The sequence below is a fragment of the Salminus brasiliensis genome, chromosome 3, assembly GCF_030463535.1.
Source record: "Salminus brasiliensis chromosome 3, fSalBra1.hap2, whole genome shotgun sequence".
Taxonomy (NCBI): Eukaryota; Metazoa; Chordata; class Actinopteri; order Characiformes; family Bryconidae; genus Salminus; species Salminus brasiliensis.
The window spans coordinates 32386434-32394595 of NC_132880.1; positions in this window are offsets into that span (position 1 = coordinate 32386434).

Here is an 8162-nt window from a genome sequence, read left to right on the forward strand (position 1 = left end):
ACAGCGAAATAAGCTAGCTAGTTTACTCTTTACTGCAGAAAGAGGCTCACTGCTCTTCTTCTTTTTTCTCTCTCTCTCACACATTTTGTTTATTATGAGCCCCTGTCCAATGTCGGTTGCATTTAAAATGAGCATGAGTCAAATCTGCTGCAGCATGTCTGAACATCTTCTGTAGACAACCTCCAAATACCATTTTATCACACAAACGTAGATGCTATTTAAAATGTTTCAGAACCAAAGAAAACAGTAATGCTAACTGATCCATCCAGGGAACCACAACACTACAACACTACAACCTACATAAAGGTGCTACCGTGTGATGCCATGGAAGAAGAGATGAGATGAAGGTGTGAAGAACCTTCTAGAGACCTTTTAGAGAAATCACCGTAAATATATCTATATATTTGGTTAATTTAAAGGTTTTTCACACTCTCATCTATTTCTACAAAAATGGTTCCTTATAGGAGCAAAAATTGTTATCCTTGGTATCGCCTTTTAAAAGCATAAATGAGGAAATTAATCGAATATCAAGCACAAGTGGTTGCAATAAATTAGCTGCTGTGAAAAAGTATGGGCCAAGTTTATGAATTTGTTCTTCAAGGAAAAATCTGTAGATCCTGTAATTTATGAGATTGGGCCTCCATGGGTTGAATTAGTGAACCTTCCTAAGTGCCTGTATCCCTGTCGTCGGTTCATTGGTGGTCCTTTCTTGAAGCCCTTTTTGGTAGGTACTGACCACTGCATGCCAGAAAAAAAAAAACGACAAGACCTGCCTGATGTTTTGGAGATGCCCTGACCCAGTCGTCCAGTTCTCACAATTCAAAGTGGTCCAGATTCTTCTGCTCACCCAATTGTCTTGCTTTTAACACATCAACTTCAAGAACTTGCTGCCTAATATATCCACCTCTTGACAGATGCTCCTTAACAATTTCCCGTAGGTGTTAATGTTATGGCTGATCGGGGAATGCCCCACAATGGAGTCATTTGAAAATGGTTGCATAGAAATGTAACGCTGCAAGTAAACTGTAATACCCACCTGGGCAGCAAAGTAATTGGATGCCAGTGAAATTGGAAAAGGTTTTTGCTGTAAAAACAAACAAACAGAAGAAATGCACAAATGACTCTTGGAGGGTGGACTTGCAAAGTTGGTAGATGAGTATACATACTGGACTCCAGGAAAAGTCCCTCAGGCCATTACCTGTTGTCAGGGGAACCGTCTCTGACAAGTGCAGTCCACAGCCCACTCAAAAATGTTCAGCAGGTGCTTCAGCATCATCCTTCCACCAGAGAACACACACAGTCAGGGAAGCGGACGACAGCCAAGTCACCAGGGACTCCCTCACACACACACATACATATATCAGTACATACATTTATGTCACACATGAACACACAGCTGCAGTCAGGCCCACATAATGCTGTCACATGCTCCCCTCCATTTCTACCCACATCCTGTAGGCATGTTAGCATTTCTATGGTTCCATTTTTAATGTATGTTTTGCTGAAAAAAGAGAGAAATCAGGGCAGCGAATGCATTACTGCTTGTGGTGAGGTCAGGCTTTGGCAAGCAGGTCAGTGTGTGTGTGGAGAGTTTGTAAATTGGTGTAAAAGGTGAATCTGTGACTTCCTGCTGTTGTGGATGGTCCATAGAGACGGTTCCACATCCTGGTTTCCTGACCAGTCAGTAGCATGCTGCTCCAGTGAAAATAACTCACCCCTGGGAAAAAGTAAACATACAGTCAATAACACAGTGTGTGAATGTGTGTGTGTGTGTGTGTGTGTGTGTGTGTGTGTGTGTGTGTGTGTAAGAGAGAGAGAACTGGTCTAGTTCTTTCAGCATTCAGTCGGCAGGACTCCCCATCACACGATGCCACCAATGGTGGGAGAGTGAAGGCTAGCATGTGTTTCCCTCAAGACACATGAATCCAGCCACTGCAATGCTGATAACAGTGATAACTGCTAGTGCCCACCAGAAATGACTCTCAGTGCTGTCAGGGATTCCTGGACCGGAATGGCTGTGGCATCACCAGTAGGCCTGTCACAATAACTATTTTATTATATAGTATATATATATATATAATTGTGATAAACAATGTTATTGTCATTTTAAGACCAAGATTTTATGCCACTGATTCTGGTTCTTCAATAGCATAACATATATGCCATCACAGCCCTTTTACCCCTTAGCACAGAAAGACTTATTACACATTTGTAATTATTCATTAACTACATGGACTTACTGGTGGGCCAAACTGGTGGGGCTATTTTTTGGAAGAAGTTTGTAATAACCATTGTGGTCCCCTGATCCATAAACCTTTAAGTATTGAGAATATTTAGACATTGGAATTGAAATGTAAAAATGTTTAATTATCCTAAATACATAAAACATAAAAAAACATAATGGGCTAAGTGATGTACTCTCAGTGTGTATCTGTAGTGTCTTTGCTCTGCTTCCCTAAGAGGCTTATTAGTTCTACACATTTTACAGCAGTCTTGGCTGAGTGAGATATATTTAAAAAATCACTGACAGACAGTAAACACATTTTATATACAACACAGCGGTTCTGCTGTTTTGCACAAGGCCTGGAACCTTTCTGTGTCACTTGTTTTACAACACACACACACACACACACACACACACACACACACACACACACACACACACACATTGCATGGTGAAAATACCTTCTTCTTGGCAGTTAATTCACAGTTCACATGCGTTCTGATGGAGGCCCCATCATTGATGCATTTGCCATTGCATGCTCTGCACTCTTTTCTGACACAAAAGATGTCAGTGGCAGACTCGTCCTCTTGTGGGGCGAAAGAGAGCAGATGACGGAACAGAACAGTGTGACTGGCTAAAATTAAAGTCTTTGCTAAAATACACTGCAACACAATGGGCAATACTGATACACAATGGGCAATACTTCAGCAAAAATTATCAAGGTCAAAATCATATATTATAGGATAAGTGAATCGCGTAATTGTTGTTCCAGACCTAATCATCAGCCAATTGAACCAGCAATTTCCAAGAATGGGTTTAATGCTTAGATGGCTGTGCAGCTTTGTGTTGTTGTGTCAGAAAACATTGATAAAGCAGATACACTCTCCAAAGCATTCTTTGAGCAATGCCATGGAATAACCATTTTTGGAATAAGCATTATTATTATTATTACTATTTTCCACAATCCCCGTAGAAGCTCTCATGTCTCATGATCTCAGCAAGCTAGTGTGGGACATTTTGGTAAATACAACAGAGGACCCATAAAGGCTGTATACTCACACTCTTTGTGTCACAAATGTAAAAACTCGTAGGTAAAACAGTTGTGTGTAGAAATGGGACAATGCTTTAAATGTACAGGACACACATTTGCCTTCTAGCATTACAATAAAAATCCTGTAAGAAAATAGATCACAAAATTCTAGTTCCTCCAAGTCTAAAACTAATCCTTAGTTCTGAACCTAAAGTTGCATACCTCACAAATTAGGTATAATAATTATACAGTTAAATATTGTTCAAATGAAATCAATGAAATCAATTTTAAACCTTAGTTCTAAATTAGAAAAAGCACAAATTCAGTATTTCACCTCTTACCTAAATTTACAAATTAATAACTTGAGTGTAATATAAAAGAAAGTCTTTTTTTAATCTAAAATTTTACGAATCTGGTCATAAACAACTATGTATGAAGGCTAGTGTGTTTTAATCAAATTAATTGGTCTGAGGAAATTTGAGTATTTTTTCTCTAAACTTTCTACATTCTAAACACATTTTAGCTGCTTGCTTCTACACTTATTCTCTGGGTAATGGGAACATTAGATTCAGAGCTGTATTAAAGGGCAACTTCCACCGCTACCTAGTCATGGTTCACTGCAGATGTAAGGACTAGCCTGGGAACTCAAATCCCTGCTTTTCTTAATGTAATTTAGAAAAAAAGGGCAATGGTGTAGGCTGCAGGTTTTCTTATATCTTACTTGTGATTATTACAGTAAACATAAATCAAGGTAAAGTAAAAAAACATTTACTTCACCTTGAGTTCACATCTTTTCAAGCTCTTCGCAATGGAAGTGGGTAGAGGTACTCAGATCAAGGGGGTTTTGATAGATTGCTCTGTTTTCTTAACTAGACAGCCCTCAAAACAACTGACTTGGTTGTCTTGTTTCAGTTTGTGGTTGGTACGCACTCAAGGTACCCAAATATATGTGCCCCATTAAAGCATATCTTTATATAAGTTTTAACACAGGGCAGAGCAGATGCATTTGGAGGCCCATTTCTGCCATCCATGTTTCATTTATTTTATTGTTATTTTTGCCATGTTGTATTAAGCAGTGATTAAATGTAATTTCAAAAATAAGTTTGTTCTATATATATTGTGGGAATGGGCTTCCATAGATTTATGGTTTAGTTGAATTTCATTTTGGTTTATTTTGAACACTATTTTGGTAACTGGCTATAATACAAAAAGGGTAAATAACAGTAAGTAAATTGGACGTATAGCCTATATCAGTTAAACAATTTAATAGCTAATTCCCTAACAGTCATTTACACTCAAGGTCACTGCCAACCCCCCCCCCCCAACAAAAAACGTTTTTTTCATTTAAATCATTTAATCACAGCAGCTGTCCTTTACAGTGAATGAACAATTCATGATGAATGGGCCAACAGAAATTATTCAAATGTTGGAATAATTTGAAGGTTAAGAATGTTTTCCCTCTCCTGTAAAGTTACTATTTTAAAGGGTATTTTTTTGGACAGCAATGATTGTTGCGGATTGAATATTTTGTGACCTGGATCTCTGTCATAAGTGACAGATTAAGATATTTATTGTACTTTTTTCCCTAAATATAAAAAAATAAATCATAGTGTTCTTCGTCCTTTCTTCCATTAGCCTCATGAATCACTTTCAAGTCCTTCCTGAAGGTGCTTCAGATGATTCATGCACTTTAGAGAAATTCACACATTCAAAGAGGGATTAATTAAGAACACCAAAGAGCCGCCATGAATATTGAACACTAGCCTGATGACCATTATATTTCATAGTCAACCATCGCATTAGAACGGTCCAGCAGGCAGCTGTGTCCTGTCTTTTTGCCGGGTGCTGTTTTATCACAATTTCAAATCTTTCAGGAACGTCACATGAAAATCTGCTACTCCTTTGTTTAATGGAGGAATGTAACCACACTTGATGCGTGCACTGTATGTCCAAAAGTATCCAGAACCCCCTGAAGCTAGTGAGTCTAGCAACTCTAAGGTGCTCTGACTGATGACACAGATATTTAATATTGCACACAGAGCTTGAGTGATCTCCTTAGCAAGGTATTGCCTGTAGAATACACTAGAATTATCACTACAATACAATTCTTTTGGTATGAGTTGGAGTGGCGTTTGTCATCCAAAACTAGTCATTTAACATCAGTACCTGACCTCACTAATGTTCTTGTGGCTGAATGCAATTAATCAAATCATAACAGCAAATGTTCCAGCATCTGGCATGAAGCCGTCCAGAACGGAAGAAGCAGTAACTGCAGTAACGAAGGACAAACTCTCTACCAATGAATGCCCTTAATGATAATATTAATACACGTTAAATGAAGTGGCATTGGTCACTTACATATTCATGCTCAAGTGAGACTCACATGGGAGGAACGTTGGCAAGGTGGGTTTCCCAAATGGGCCCCCTCGTTACAGCCCACCTTAATCCCACATGGACCATCATCACTGACCCTGAGTTTGAGAAGCTAAAGCACATCTAAGATATCTATACTATTAAAAATAAAAGATGCTACTAAAGGTTCTTTGAGTGAAGCCATAGAAGAACCACTTTTGGTTCCATAAAGAATTATTTTTGTAATAGAGATGGATTTAATAGAGAGCGTGAAGAACGTTCTTTGTGATGATGCATGAACGTAAAGTGAAGGTTCTTTAAACCATTATAGCACACACATTACATCTCTATGATGAAAATTGGCTCTTTATGGAACCAAATGTGGTTCTTTTATGGCATCACAAAGACAAAATCTTTATTTTTAAGAGTGAAAGTTTCTATTAATGGTATTTAAAATGTGTTTATGCTAAAAAAAAATTAATGACATAATGATATAATGAATAATGATCCTTATGTGTAATGCACTGATGCTTTTTGAGACCACTTGACTGGTTAAAGCTCCTCCCTCACTGAAAGCAGTGGCATGTTTTTTTTTGGATGCTCTTTGAGGTTGACAGGATGACGTTTTAGGTGCTTTTCCACATGGCAGAAACTCTTACTGCACTGAGAACGAGTGAGAGTTGCATCAAATGGTTCTGAGGATCTTCATGCTGGGTTCCCTCAAGCTGAAAGCCTGTTAAAGGTTGTTCAGTTGTTTGTACAGCATATTTCTTTCGACATTGCTTCTCTTCACTCTCTTTTTTTCTCAAGACGTTCTGCTCATCAGCTTCTTCTTTCAGAACCAAGGAAGCCCCAGAAGAGTAGTTCAAAACCTTGCATCTCCAAAATGTCAACTTTCCAGGAAAAGGAAAAAAGCTACAGTTTCAAAGCTTGAAGTAGTTCATACAGATGAGCAGGGGTGTCATTAGAACGTTCAAGCATGATCCTTTTGTACTATGCACTGATGTTTTTGCAGTGATCCTCGCTGGTTAAAACTCTTCCCACAGACACTACTTTGGTACGGCTTTTCTCCAGTATGAATACTTGCATGGTATTTTAAATGGCTGGCATTAGGAAGGGTCTTCCCTCACTGAAAGCACATGTGAACCCTCACTCCAGTGTGTATTTTCTGATGCTCAGTGAAGTGGTCTGGCCTACAGAACCTCTTCCCACATTGAAAGCAGGTAAATGGCCTCTCACCAGCGTGAATACTCATGTGATCTTTGAGATTTCTGGCCTCAATTAACCTTTTCCCACACTGAGAACACTGGTGACATTTCTCACCAGTATGAATTTTCAGATGCATTGTTGCAAGTTGATCTTGCTGGAGAAAGTCTTCCCACACATGACAAGTAAAAGGTTTTTCTCCAGTGTGTACTCTTTCGTGTGTTTTCAGCAGTCCTAGGCGGGCAAAGCTCCTACCACAGAGATTGCACAGGTAAGACTTTTCTCCAGCAAGAATCTTTTGATGTTGTTTAAAACCAGTTGCATTAGCAAAGCTTTGAGGTTGTCAGTCCGACTTTTTAGGTGCTTTCCAAGGTTTTCCACATGGCAGAAGCTCTTCCCACACTGAAAACAAGTGAGGGCTTTTTCTCTGGAGGTAACTATCAAATGGTTCTGAGGATCTTCATGCTGGGTTCCCCCAAGGTGAAAGCATGTTAAAGGTTGTTCAGTTGTTTGTACAGCATATTTCTTTCGACATTGCTTCTCTTCAGTCTCTTCTTTTCTCAAGACATTCTGCTCATCAGCTTCTTCTTTCAGAATAAATGACACCCCTGAAGAATAGTTTATACTGGAATATCATAACTAAAACATAAGCACTGGTACAGGTTCAAGTCTTGGAGTAGTTCATACAGGTGAACATAATTTTCAACACTTTTAGTTGTACTCATTCCAATTCCCAGCACTTAACGTATTCTCATACTGAAGTATATACCTAAAGTATAATGGCTGAGGACACTTTGAGAACAGCAGGTACACTGTGACACAGAACTGTATCAGCAGGTTTGGAGAAGACCCGTAAACCTCTGATTTACCATGGGACTGCATGTCCCACTTTCTGTGAATATTTTAGTAAGATTTTAGAAACTCTTGTGTTTTCCTCATATCTTCCTTTGACTCTTTCCTTAATGGCTTAATGGCTGTTCTGACTGAAATAAACAAAAAGATGGTCTCTGATGAGCACAGGTGTAATATTACACATATTGTTATTCAGCATCACTAATCTGCATAATAATGAATCAATTAACTAAGGAAAAACATTAAAGCTTGCTGACAAATAATATATATGTATATAATAAATTAAATTGAATTCCAATGTTTGCAGTTATGGCAATTTAGAATGCACTGCACCTTAAAGATTATGCCTCATTATGACAGATCTGAATGTACTTTCTCTATACTTTTGTACTATACTTTTAATACTTAAAATATTGGAATACCTGCTCCTTTTCAGTTCTTCCAAAATCAAGGAAATAAAAAAAGAGTTTATCCTGCTTTTTTCAGATGGAATTTGGC